Source organism: Ursus americanus, chromosome 9, assembly GCF_024610735.1.
Source record: "Ursus americanus isolate L20-20 chromosome 9, mUrsAme1.1.p, whole genome shotgun sequence".
NCBI lineage: Eukaryota > Metazoa > Chordata > Mammalia > Carnivora > Ursidae > Ursus > Ursus americanus.
The window spans coordinates 34825713-34839980 of NC_142135.1; the positions used below are offsets into that span (position 1 = coordinate 34825713).

The window sequence follows — 14268 nt, forward strand, 5'->3', positions numbered from 1 at the left end:
AGCCACTTGAGAACAAGTCTTGTATTGTCTTGCTTTCCTTTGGGAAGCAAGGTGGGAAGAATGAGGAGTTGGAAGGTTGGAGGGGGGGGCATTTTCCCTGTACCTCCAATCTGGCAGGCCCAGGTTTTAAAAGCTCCAGAAAATGAAGCACTTGAAAATGTAGCCAGGAGAGCATAGACCCAGGAGGCCCAGAACTAGAAGCAAATGTGGGTTTTCGGTGTTATTCTTGTCTTCGCTAGGCCCATCACTCCTCCTCCTTGTTCTTGCTGCCTGGAGCCGAGTTTTTAAAGGGTAACTCTCTCCTTGCTGAACCAGAGCTTTTGTCTGCCTAGGGAATTCCTGAGCATGAAGGAGGGAACTGGGGAGAGAGGTCCGGGTTCCTGCCTGGCCACCCCCTGCCCAGTCAGACTCAGGTGGGCTGTGTGCCACGTGGGTGAGTGGCCCTTTCCCCACCACTGTTTTGCTGGTGGCACAATCAGCCTCTTAGAAGATACTAATGAGATTCTGGTAGAGAAGTACAAAACCGTCTGTGGCAGATGGTAGAAGGTTAGGTTTTGATTTCTCTTGTTCCACTGTTGTTTTTCTCTAAAAATGTGTTAACCGATGTGCCGCTTTCTTGTGCCTGATTTTGACAAAGCCACAAATTAATTTTTTACTCCACTTCATCCATCCTTCCTCTAATCATAAATATCTTTTTAGAAATGAAGGCAGATCATTATCCAGCTTCTTCCCTGTGCCCCTCCCCTGCAGTTTTTTTTTTTTTTTTTTTTTTTTTTACACAGAAGAATTCATTTGCATTCTCTTTGAACCTACGAAGAGAATAGACACCAATGCTATGAGTGCCCCTGGTAATGTGTAATTTCATTTTCTTATTGACCGGAGCAAGGTTCAGTTATCATGTTTTGGTTAATTTACACTCCCTCTGTGGACAGATAGAAGAACCAAAAACATCGTAGGAGCCAACAAAGGGAATGCTACCATTTATTGGATACCTTCAACATTCCAGACATCATGCAAAGCGATATATGGACAATATTTTAGCTAATCCTCACCTTAATCCTATAAGTAGGCACTGTCCTAATCCCCATTTTACAGATGAGACTAAGACTTAGAGAAAGAAACTTGTCCAACATGGGATGGCCAGGAAGTGGCAGAACTGGAATTCGAAGCCAGGGAGTCCCACTCCAAAGCCAGCGCGCTCGGACCGTACATTCCTCTGTTTTCCTTCATGAATGTCAGCTGCCTTAGTGCTGGTGGTCTCTAGGACTCAGGGGCCCTTTTCCTGATTCCAAACCCTTGTTTGGAGACCAGACATCAAAAGGTTTATTTACGGTGAGAGAATCTGATACCAGTTATGGGGGCACTGGCTTAGCCTCAAAGATGGAAAGCAGACCCACCATTTTGCACATGAAGAAATTAGGGTCCAGAGAGTATGATGTTTCGGTTACCTATTGCTGTGTGACAAACCACCCTATAACTGAGCCGCTTAAACCACAAAACTATTTTATTGCTCCCAATTCTGTGGGCCAGGACTTTGGGCAGAGCTCAGCTGTGCTGTCTCAGGACTGTCCCTTGTGGTGTCAGCCAGGTTGGCCAGATACCCTCGGGGCCTTGAGGCTGGCTGCTGGCTCTCGGCTGAGCGGAGTAGCCCAGACTCTACATGGTGGCTCAGGCTCAGAAAATACCAGGCCTCAGCCCAGAACCAGAAGAGCATCCCTTCTGTCTCCTTCCATTGCTCAAAGCCAGTCCCAGTGCCAGCACAGATTCAGGAGGAAGGGAATTGACACTACCTCTTGATGACGGGAGCAGCACCTGCAAACAGGATGGCCTGTGCCTGGTCGTCTTTACAGACAGCACCACACACGGTGACTTGTCAGTGGCAGATATTCAACGGTTAGGCCAATAATGTAGAAAATCTCACCGTGGCTGCTTTCCTGGAAGGGAAACGATTCCCTTTAGAGTGGACATTCTACTTTGGCTCTTTCAGCCCGAACAGGTAAACGTGGCAGGTAGTCGCTCATCTAATCCTGTGCGTGATGATGCGCTGTGAGCCTGTGTGACCAGTGCGGTCCAGTGCCCACATCGTGCCTCGGTGGCACCGCCTCTGATCTGGGCCAGCCTGCGCGTTCTCTTTGCCAAGAGAGAATCCCAGGCCGAGGAAAGGGGATCGGGGGTGTTGGCCCTACCAAGGCCACGGAGGTGATGTGTCCAAAGATGTTGCAGAAGCTGCCAAGATGATCGGGGAAGAGAAAACTACCTCCATCGGCCCAGAATGATCAGCCCGGTGTGCCTCTCACGAAAACAGATGGACGGCCTCACCAAGAAGAATTTAGTGAGAAAATAAAGGAAACTCAGGCCTTAACTGGCAGGGCATTTGCACTCATTTTATAAAACTCATTCACCCAGTTGAGTAAGGAGAAAACATAAAATCAAGGTCCAGTGTAGGAATATGTACCTGGGAAGGAAAAATAAAATGGACTATGACCAGATGAAGAATAATTAAAACTTAACGACTATTAGAGCCAGAGGGACACTAAGAGGTCCAATTGAGTCCAAACCCCATTTTATGCCTGAAACAATGGAGGCCCAGGAGAAAACAGAAGTGGGGTGCCTGCCCCAGCCCCCACAGCTCAGTTCTTGCTGGTAACGAGCACTTCACAAGCACTGATTGGGTGGCAGGTGTTTTGCTGGGTGATGGAAACTCGAGGTGGAGGGGGACACAGCCCTTGCCTTCACAAAGCTGACTGTCTAGGGGAAGAGAAGGCCGTGAAAAGCAATGATCACAGAACAACGCAGGGAACACGGTGCCAGCAGTGCTCAGAGCGGACCGTGGGCGCCCCACTTCTCAGCTCCGGGCTCCTTGCGTGCTTGAAGCCCGTGGGCTCTGTGCAGAAGAAAGCTTGTTCTCGAAAATCCTGCCTCCTGAGCTACCCATTGGAGCTACATCAGAGCCCTGTTCTCTAAAAGAAAGTGCCGTCTTTCAGCGTCCTGTGCCTTAAGAGAGCAACCTCAGTGTGCCTTGCACTCGGGCCGGTCCTAAGAGAGCAGTCACACATTTCAGGACAAGGACAATGTCACTGCACGGGGTCACCACCACCAGTCCCAAGGGAGGCAGGGGCTTTCATTCAGAGCCTCTGACTTCCATCCCCTTCGCTGGGCTACCACAGGAGACATATTCTGGCGGGAGTCCCCCACAAGCACGCATGGTGGGCCCTTTACCAAGTCATAAAGTTGGTTTAAAAAGGGTGTTTGATCTAATGGGAACTCAAGAGGTTTGGGAGGGAGTGGAAAGTCACCGGTGGCTGCTCCCTCCACAGCCTTCAGCTTCCCTCCTCGCCTTCTACCAGGGGTTCTCAAAGGTTGCTGCCCCTTAGAATCATCTGGGGAGCTTAAAAAAATCCCCGTGTGATTTTTTTCTACCTATGTGATGGAGAGAGGGGCGCACAGACGGGGGTCTGACTTTACTCTGCAAGCCTCAGGTTGCTCATCCGTCCAATGGGAAAAATCACACCACCCGACCCCGTCCGAGGGCTTGCAGTGTGTCAGCCACTGATCAGAGGGCTCTGTGGGAGTGCCTTGCTCCGTTCTCGCAGTTCTTTGAGTTAGCAATTGTAACTCCATTTCACAAATGAAGAAATGGAGGCCCAGAGCTTCGGTCACAGGGTCCAAGGTCACATGACTAACAACAGGCTACAGCCTTGGGCAGCCTCTGGGGAAGGCCTGCACGCTTAACTCTGCTCCAGCATTTCTGAGGGGCAGTGAGACGGAGAGGGAACACTCTGGTATAGTCATCTTCTCTCCTGGGTCCATCCCCTTCCCGATGTCTCTGTTTCCTGGGATGCTGACCCTGGGTGGCCCCCGCTCTCTAGCCTCTGTCTCTCCCCACTGGCTCGGGTCATTTTTCCTGCTACCCCCAGTGTCTCCAGCAGGAATGTTCTCCCAGGAGCTCAGGCTTCCCAGGGACCCACTAACCCCCCTCAGGGCTCCCATGTGGACCCTGGATGTACTCCGTCCCTCTAACTCAGCACCCCTCCGTTCTGTTCCCCACCCATACACCTGGACAGTTTCAACTTTGACTTCAGCCCAGCAGTCCTCCTAGGAGGGCAGAGAGCAGGGAAGAGGGAGCATGGAAAGCTCCTGCCTCTACTTGTCATTTCCTGACTGATTCTGCCATGAGGGTCAACGGAGAGCTTAGACATCCTCACAGAGCTGATCTTCACCTAGAGCTCACTGAGTGCCAGGGGGCCTTCCAGACATCATCTCACGTCAAGCTTCCCGGAAACTTGCAAGGTAACTATCACACCCCCATTTCGCACATAAAGAACGGGGGTCCAACTTCACCAAGCTAGAGAGTGGCAGAGGTGGTCCCTGACCATCTGCTCCACAGCCCGCATCGTCTCTATTACAACACAAGAGGAAGCTAAAGGGGCAGGGAGCGTTTACAGAGGTGTCTTGCAGCCCCAGATGTACCCCCGACCAGCGGCCTCAGCATCACGGGGGAGCTTGTTAGAAATGCAGGCTCTCAGGCCCCGCCCCAGACCTACTGAATCAAAACCTGCATTTTAACAAGATCCCAGGTGATTTCAATGCCTATTAAAGTTTGAGAAGCCCGGGTCTGGGTCCGTGGTCCGCCGTCCGCAGCCCCGGCTGAACACTGGAATCACCTGGGGAACTTAGCAAAACGCCGGGGTCCCACACCCGCGGTTCGGATTTCAGCCGGTTGGGTGCAGCCCGGGCATCCCAGGGGTTCGTCCGTTTGTTTTTAGCTCCCCAGGTGATTCTAAGGGGCTGCAACTTTGAGAACCACTGGCAGGAGGAAGGGGAAAGCCACAGGCTATGGAAGGTAGAAGCCACCAGCGACCTGCCATTCCCTCCCAAAGCAGAGCCACGCAGGGGTGGGGGGCGGTGGACCAGCATCAGGGAGGCCGGGGAGACCCACTGCCGGGACAGTGACCACCTGGGTTTCCTTCCCGCCGGTGCGTGCGGCTGGACGGACACCGGCTGCGGAAAGACGCGCGGAAGCGGGACTCCTCAGGAACCCCGACTCTCCGGACGCCCGGAAAACGCTTCGGGTGAGTTCGCGGGGTCCCAGCCGGCGCTGACAGCCCCGCGCGGGGCGGGAGGGGCGCAGAGAGCAGCGCGCGCAGGCGCAGAGCCGGAGGCGCGGGACTGGGCGGTGGCTCCGGCTCCTCTCGGGCTGGGAGGGGGCGACTCGGAGGGCGGGGGACGGGGTGCGGCCGGGAGAGCCGGAGGGCCTCGGCGGAAGGCCCAGGCAGCCCCGCAACCGCCAGCCGCCAGGCGAGGCGGCCTCTGCGAGGGGGGCGGCGGCGGGCGGGCAGGTGCGGCGCGGCCCCGGGAGGGCGCGTTCGAGCGGTTCTTTGTTTCCCGGCCGGCGCAGCCCCAGGCCTGGGCGCCAGCCTGCCGAAGCTGAGTCACGGCGGACTGCTGGCTGTGTGGCCGCGCCCCCCCCCCCCCCGGAAGAACGTGTTCCTTTCCTGAAGCCGGCTTGTCTAATGTGATAGAAGGGACAAAAGCCGGAGAGGTGGCTTCTCTTCTCTAAAGGCCTTCACTCCCCCTGTGCAAGTCCGGAACCGAGGGCACCCCGCCCCCCCAGCACTCACACAGCCATGAGCAGGAGCGTGGCCCTTGAGGATGCCACTTCCAAGGGGATCATGATTTTGAGGCTCGAGGAAGAGCCGCTCGACACATCTGTAGTGTCATGGTCGGGAAGGTTCCCCTATGGCTGCTCCATGTCCCCACACCTGCCTGGGATATGGGGTACACGCTGAGCGGGTTGGCCCGGAGTCATCTGGAGGACTTGTCAGAAATGCACATTCCCCAGCCTTGTTCACACAGGAGGAGATGAGTAGAACTGGGGTAAAGCATGGAATCTGCATTTTAACAAGTACCGTAAAGGTTTTTTAAGCATGTGGTTAGTAGTCCTCACTTGAGAATGGCTGATTTTGTAGAAGTTCCCCTTCACATAGATGTGTCAACCGCAAATGGGCGTCGCTGAATAACAAAGTTGGGTTTGCCTGCGGAGATAAAAGTAGCGTGGGTTGGCAGAGGTGGGAGGCAAGGCAGGGTCACCAGGCCCCAAGCTTGACTTTGTAAGCCCAGGTCAAACCTACCCTCAGGGATTTCCAGGGAGCTTCTCAACCCCTCCTTTCTGCTTTTGTGGATTGAACACCACCTGAAACCAACAGTGTCAGCTGGTACTTTGACACCTCTTAGTTGGAACCGGTTTGGTATGTGGATTTGGGTGTACTTAGCTTCCACCTAACCCGCCACTAATGGGCATTATCCCCCAGAAGAATCTGTTATGTCTAGATAGATGTCAGCTCAAATGGACTTTTAGATCATCTCTACTTTAAAGGCTGCTAGTCTATCACAAAAAGGTAGAGAAAAAAAAATTTACTGAAAATTAGGTTTAGGAATAAATTTATTCCCTTGGTTGGCAAACGTTATCCTGTTAACAGCCCATAATGGAAAAAAAAAAAAAAAAGAATGAAGAAATTCTATTTTCTACAATGAAGGCAGATGAGCTTGGCTCACATCTCATCTTTCCCACTTATTAGCTGGTAACCTTGGGCAAGTTTCTAACTTCTTTGTGCTTCTGTTTCCTCATCTGAAAAATGTAGTTGCGAATGTTTATTTTATACTTACTACTTCTGGATAAAAGATTTGCGAGTCTTATCTTACGTAATTCCCATTGTATAAATGAGGAAACTGAGGCTCAGGAAGGCTAGAAACCGGGATCACCCCATCTCAACATCCGCCTCTTCCCTCCCTCTTGACCACACCTCTTCATTGCCTCCTCGCTGTGGACCGGCTGTCCGACAGTAACGGTGCACGTTCGCAGGACTGCACCATCATGGCCAACATTTTTTTTGAGCAGTTAACTATGTGCCATAAACTAGTGTCGACACTTTACTTAAATGAATTGACTTCTTAGCACCCTTCCATGAGACGGGAATTCTCATCATCTCCCTCTCTCAGGGGAAGAAATTGAAACAGAGAAACCGAGGTCACACTGCCAGCAAGGGGCAAGGCTGGAATGTTCGGGTGGCATTCTGGCTTCCAGGCCTGGGTACCAGACTGCTGTACTGTGCTGCGAGTTACATGTATTGCATAAGACGGGAGGGGGCTCCCCCGTCTCCTGACCCACCAACGCGGCAATGCTGAAATTCCTTCCCATCAGCACCCCGCTTCTGGGTGCAAAGGCTCTTTCTACCAGAAAGCTTGCAATTCTGCTGGGCCTTTGAAAAGTAGTGTTTATATAGGACAGCTTAAAGGGGCTTTGGAAAAGACTTCAGTACAAGCTAGCATAGAATCCCCTGGTGACCCAGGTAGGCTTCAAGAGAGACCCACCCAGCACGAGGGATGGCCGCTGTTGTGGCCCCCTGCCCAGGGCCTGGCAGTGTGCCCAAGGCAGGAAAACGGTTTGCAGGTTCAGCCTCTACACATCGACCGGTCCCCTGCATGGCAGCCTGGCTCTGACCGTCTCCTCTGTGGTCACACTTCTCACGCTACATTTTGAGGTGCATGCAGGAAATATGGGCCTTATGGGCAATCCCGGTGAGGTCTCCGATGTAAACAATGAACGTGTTGTTGGAAACTGGAGAAAAGGTGATCCTTGTTAGAAAGTGGCAAAGCATTCGGCTGAGTTGTGTTCTGGGGTTTTGTGGAAGGTGAAAATTGTGAGCTGTGAATTTGAACATTTAGCTGAGGAGATCTCGAAGCAAAGTGTTGAGGGAGCTGCTTGGTATCTCCTGAATCCTTACAGTAAAGTGCAAAAGGAGAGACATGAATTAAAGAAGGAATTGTTAAGCAAAATGGAACTGGAGCTTGGAGGTTTGGAAAAGTTTCAGTCTGCCATCATTGCAAGAAAATGAGAAAGCTTGCTTAGAACGGAACACTAAGGGTGTGTGCCTTAACGCGGGTGTGAGCACAGATCTCAGCCAGCTCAGTGGGAGCCCGGCAAGCGACGGGGTCCTACCAGCAAAGACACTGCCCGTTTGAACTGAGGGAACAAGAGAAAGCAGGACAGAATGCAGGAGAGGCATCGAAGTTCTTGTATGCTGCAGGACTGGAGCACAGGGCTCTTTGGCTGCCGTGTGCACTGTTCTTCAAGGAGAGGGAAAAAGGACCCCACAGGCAGTTCAGAGATGATTAGACCATCACCTTGTAGGCCAGAAAGCCTTGGGGAGGCCTCCCACCCCCACTTGGCAGAGCTGCAGGGTATGGGCCACTGCCCCAGTGGGTCTGGAAAGCAGAGCATTGAACCAAAGAGGATAATTCTTGAGCTTTAAGATCTAGTGGCATTTGCCTTGCTAACTTTGGGGCTTGCTTGGGATCCATTACCCTCCCCTCCTTTCCTATGTCTCCCTTTTGGAAGGGGAAAGCCTACCGGGTCTGTCCTACTGGTGTATATTGGAAGTACATAACGCGTATGGTTTCACGGGTTCATAGCTGAAGAGTATTACCTCGGAGTGAATCATATCTTGAGTTACCCATATTGATTTAGATGGCGTGTCGATGAGACTTCAAACGTTAGACTTGAGAGTTGCTGCTGGAATGAAGCGAGGCTGGTGAGCTGCTGGGATAGAAGGGATATGCTTTGCACGTGAGAAGGACACAAATGGCATGGACTGAATAGTGCCCCCCCAGCCCGAGTTCCTATGTTGAAGCCTGAACCCCCCTGTGATTTTGCATTTGGGAGTGGGGCCTTCGGGAGATAGTTAGGGTTAGGGGAGTTTATGTCCTTCCCGAAGAGATCAGAGAGCTTACTGATTCTCACTCTCTCTGCCGCGTGAGACACAGCAAGAAGCCCACCATCGGCGAGGCAGGAGGGGGTTCTCACCAGACACTGACCCTGCCGGCACCTCGACATTGGGCTTCCAGCCTCCAGAACCATAAGAAAAGAAGTCTCTGCTGGGAACGTCATCTAGTCTCTGGTGTTTTGTTAGGGCAGCCCCAAGCCCACTGAGAGAATTCTCGAAGGCCTGTTGTGAACATTTAAAAACCCCGACTTCCTGAGGCAGCAAGGATGCTTCCACCAGATGTGGGGAGAAGCTCCACACAAAGAGCTGGGGGCAGGGGCGGCGTGTGCACAGGAGACAAACGCACGAGGAGCACTGTTTCCAGGCAGGGGTCGGCTGAGCTCTACCACAGTCTAGGCACTAGGCCGGGCTCCGCCCTGGGGAAACACTGCCGCTGGCCCACAAATGCCCGGGAAAGCTGTTACTTCTGGCTGGCTGTTGGCCAACCAGCTCTCTAGGCAGCTCGCAAGCCTGGCTTCTCAAACCTTCCCCCAAGGACACCCCGTGCAGGACGCTCCGGCACCCAGCAAGCTGGGAGAGCACACACGGCCCCGAACAGACTGCCTTCTCTGGCTCTCTGCGGCCAGACCTCTCCAGCGTGACGACGGGCCAGTGCCAGACTCCAGTCACCCCTCAACGCTGCTCCCTGCCCATTTCCAACGTCCTTCCAGCTTCTGGACAGTGCTGTCCGTAAGAGGGAGGACTGATCTGAGTTTTACCTCTTGTGAATAAGGAGAAAAATGGCCCAAACTTGGGCAGCAGCTGGGGGAAGAGGGAGGGAGGCAACCAGTATTCACGAAGCCTCTGGGAGGTGCTGGATGTCTCACCCTTAGGGCACAGCAACCCCCACAGCACCCTGGGCAAACAGGCAGGGAGAGGTGAAGCTGCTTGCCCATGATCACCCAGCTAGAAGGGGACAGAGGTGGGGGGGCCCCGAGTCTATCCCAAATGCACCGTCTGGCCTCTATGCCGCACTGCCTTCAAGCAAGAGAGCCAAGGACCTGGACAACGTACAGGCCACCAGCATCCCCCGCGGGGGCCTGGCCACTCAGTGCTCTCCTTCCTGCTGCGCTTCTGGCAGCTGCGGAAAAGACACTGACCGGGTGCCTGGGTGGCTCAGTCGGTTAAGCGTCTGGCTTGGGCTCAGGTCATGATCCCCGGGTCCTGGAATCAAGTCCCACCTCCGGCTCCTTGCTCAGCAGGGAGCCTGCTCCTCCCTCTGCCAGCCGCTCCCCCTGCTTGTGCTCTCTCGCTCTGTCAAATAAATAAATAAGAGCTTAAAAAACAAACAAGCAAGCAAACAAACGCTGACGCTCAGGCCCAGCCCCGATTCCTCACTGGGTGGTCTGGGGTTCAGCCTGGGGCTTGGGCTTTTGAAGATTTCCAGGGATTCTAACATGCAGCCAGGACTGAACTCCGCCATCCTCAGGGATCCACATGCCCTTCCTCGGTAAAGTGGGGCTATGGTACCTCCCAAACAGGGTGTTGTGAGGCTGAACTGAGAGGCCTAGGCAGGGAGGCCTGGGCAGGGAAGAGACTGCTTGGTCAAGGGCTGTGGGAGCTCCCCCCGCTCCCCGTGCCAAGTGCTACACCACGGGGTGCAGAAGGTTCCCCTCCAACCACTCGGCAGCCTCCCCCAGGTGGGTAGTGCCCACCCCCCTCACCCCTGTCCAGCTCCTTACAGCTTATGGAACGCTTCGCTCCCTGAGACGGAGGCTGGCACATGGTGGCCCCCAACGGACGTCTGTTACACAGACGAATGGGTGCTGTCCTTTGCCCCTCGCAACAACTTTGAGAAGTAAACTGGAAAGAGATCCTTACCTCCCCTGATTCCGTACCAAAGGTAGGGATCCACACTCCAGTCAAGGTTCTGTCACTAGCTGTGTGGCCCAGAGACACAGTGAAGGGGGTTTCTCAAAGCTTTTATTCCTTCATTTGTAAAATAGGACTTTCTGATAATCCCTTTTTTATAAGGCTATTTTGAAGAGCTGCTGACACAATAATATAAACTATTATTTGATGAGGGAATTGAGGTTCAGAGAGGTTACGCGATTGGTTCAGAGAGGTTACGCGATTGGCCCACAGTCCCACAGCTAGTAAATAGTAAAGCCAAAACTTGAACCCAGGACCGAAGAATTTCTGGGCTTTTCTCATTCCCCATATGGAAATACAGGTCCACATATACTTTAAAAAGGAAAATGAAGGGGCATCTTGGTGGCTCAGTCATTGGGCGTCTGCCTTCGGCTTGGGTCATGATCCCAGGGTCCTGGGATCGAGCCCCTCATCAGGCTCCCTGCTTGGTGGGGAGCCTGCTTCTCCCTCTGCCTGCTGCTCCCCCTGCTTGTGCTCTCTCTCCCTCTGTCAAATAAATAAAATCTTTAAACAACAACAACAAACAAACGAAAACAAAACAAAAAATGAAAATGAACATGGTACCCAATAAGTACCCAGTTATAGAGTGAGAGATGCAAATATTTGGAGCCCCAGGGGGCTCTGGGGATATTTGGCCCCCAAGTTACAGTGTTGCAGTGAATTTTGAAGAAGGCAGGGCTGGACCTATTGGGTAAGGATTTTATATAGGAGGACCTATATATATATATATAGGAGGACCAGCCTGGAAGAAAATTCAAAGAAATAAGCTGAGAGGAAACCAGAGTGAAGAAGAGGCAGTTATGTGGGAAAATCCTTCACCCTCTCTAGAAGGTCTTGCCACTGGACAGAGCCCCCAGCTCACAGCCCAGAACTGGCTGAGGAGAGGGATTGGGGGACCCCCACCACCAAGCCCTGGGCCAGGGGGCTGCTGGGCTGGCATTAGCTGCCCTGAAGTCCCACTGGAGAAGGAAGGAACCCGGCCCGACCACCTGCCATGTCACCTGTGACCACAGTGCGATTAGGTTAGGACCTCCTACCTCTCACTGAGAGAGGCATTCTCTACCCCGTTTTACAGGCGGGGCTCAGAGACCTTAGGTCACTGGCTACTTCCCAGGGTCCCTCCGTCCCAATACACCCTGGCCGTTTCCTCTCCTGCAACCCCAGAATCCACGTGTCCGCTACCCCCTGGGCTCCCGGTGAGCTCTGGGACAGACCGTGCAGGGCTGCCCAGCAGGCAGGCTGGCATTACCTAATTGCTGGCCGGCCTCTTTTGTCGCCTCATTCTTCCAAGCCGCCTGGCTCTGAAAGCCTCCACCTCAGACAGACAAATGAGACTCGAGCCTTGTTCTGCCGGAGCTCCAGCAAAAGGAAGAGATCAGAAGCTGTCGCCTTGATGGGACAGCAGCCGGGGTGCACACAAAGCAGTGGGGGCAGCGGATGTCTTTAGCAGGCGACAAAGCCCAGGCCACTGCCCTACTTACGGCTGTGACTTCCCTTATTGGGCTCTGCCTTCTGCTGTGAGGGCCTGGGTCAGCATTCTGGGCTTTGGGACTTTATCTTCATCAGCTAGCCTCCCTAGGGAGATGAGCCCTTGTTAGAGCCAGCCCCTAGCATCCTAAAAGCCTCTCCTGCCTCCGCCAGGCAGATGTTTCTAGGGTCAGGGAAGAACAAAATCATCAGAGGAATAGACTCTGCTGTATAGCCCCAAGCCGGCGGGCAGGGCCCGTGCAAGTTGTCCAGCTTGAAAGCAGCATCGTGCCCTCTCTGGGCTCTGGCCCGAGGCTACAGCTTCTGCCTCTGAAAGAAGTCACCGGAGAGGCCAAGGGTAGTCTGGCCTTAACCTGTCCTTGTCCTGGCTGGTAGGTGGGGTGGACAGGGCGGCCCTGTCCCTGGACCTGAGCATCTCCAGGGTGGAAGCCAGGCCCACTGAACCGGGCTTCTCCTGGCACAGATTAGCACGGACCGGAGCCAGCTACTTTCCGAGTGCTTTAGATATATGAGCCCACTGACCGTCACCTCGACCCCAGGAGATGTCCTTCCCATTTTCAGAGGGACAAACAGGTAGAAAACTTCGGTTCCTAAAGCTCATGGATGGGGAGTCAGGATTTGAATTCAGGCAGTCATAGGCCAGAGCCTATGTTCCTGACCCTTACACTGCAGTGAAGGAACGGATGAACGAGTAAGTGAATGAATGAATAAAACAATCAGTTCACGGCTTGTAGAGAGAATGACCGAAAAAGCCCCTGTTCACAATAACTTCCTCTGTTAACTGCTTCAGGGCCCGAATCTGCCGTTGAAATACATACTTTTGAGTTTAGTCTGTGATTGTCTTCAAAAACTGGCCCTAAGAAATTGGGGTGATGGAGATTATCGGCCTGGCACTGTAGCCACTGGGACGTCTGGGTGAGGGTTGCGGCCTGGGGAGAGAGGAACCGAATGTGTGAGGAGAAAGGAGCAGGGAGTTGGGGGTTTGACTGCACCGCCTCCCAGCTCTGCAGCCCTGGTCAAGTCCATGGCCCCCACCAGCCCTGTTTCCACATCTGTCCGTGGGGATACTGACACCCGTCTCGTGGCTTGTGACCAAACAAGCAACTATAGGTCATCTGCCTGGGACAGAGTGGGTGCTCAACCGCTGGGAGCTGTTATTGTTGTTATTACACAAATGATCGCTATTAAATGTAAGTCCGTCACCATCACTGACCCGTTCTTCCTTCCCAAACTGGTTTCTGCTCTGGTGATGCTATTTGTGGTGTCCCAGGTACTGTGATCACGGGCTTCCCTCTCCCCCGAGCCCTGCCGTCCTTCTCCCCCGTGTCTTTCTTTCCAGGGTGTCCTGGCCCTTCCCTCTCCCACCTGTGCCCTGGCCTGAGCTCCTACTCCCTGTCACCTATCCCCTGTCCAATCTGGGGGATGGAGGGAGTGCACTGCAGACCGGGCTGAAGAAGCTTCTGGAACGTCCACCTTTCCCAGTTTCCCCATATTTGTCTAGTTCCAACTCTTGGCCAACTTGGATCTCCAGCACTCTTCACTCCCCACCCCTTTTTTCTCACGTTTTCCTTTCTTCCCGTTCCCTGGCTGGCTCCCTCTGACTCCAGCTGAGCTCGAATTCAATTATGTAGTGGTGGCAGTGAAAGCACCCTCTCCTTCCAAGTGCTTCCAAGTGTTGTGCATAACACACCCCGGACACAGGATCCAGAGGGGCCTGGCTCCTGGGGGGCGAGGGTGGGCCAGCAGGTGTCTCTGTGTCCTGAGATCATTCATTGGTCCATCTGTCATGCCAGGACAGAAGTCCCCAGTTCTGAACGCACAGGAGTCGGGGAGGGCAGTGGGGGTAAAAGGAACTGAATGAAGATATCCATGAAAGTGCTGGTAACCGTCGCTCTGCAAGGACTAACATTAATTATGAGCATTTAGGGAGGAGTCACAGCGAGCAAAGCCTCTCTCATTAGCTCTGTCACTGGACCCCCACGAGGTAATGGGCAAACCCCATTTTATAAATGAGAAAACTGAGGTCTTGAGGGTTTAAATGATTTTTCCAGGGCCTGGGCCACAGGGCTGATTACCTGAAACATTT

The 14268-nt window shown here is 53.4% G+C and overlaps 1 long non-coding RNA gene across 1 annotated transcript in view; it reads left to right on the forward strand.

Moving 5' to 3' along the window:
- The first annotated feature begins 3536 nt into the window (after positions 1-3536).
- The window catches only part of LOC123797673 (uncharacterized), a 74861-nt gene continuing 64129 nt past the window's right edge, over positions 3537-14268 (forward strand). The window contains exon 1 of the long non-coding RNA XR_006781018.2: positions 3537-5072. This is a non-coding gene — a long non-coding RNA (uncharacterized LOC123797673). The remainder of the gene's footprint in view (positions 5073-14268) is intronic.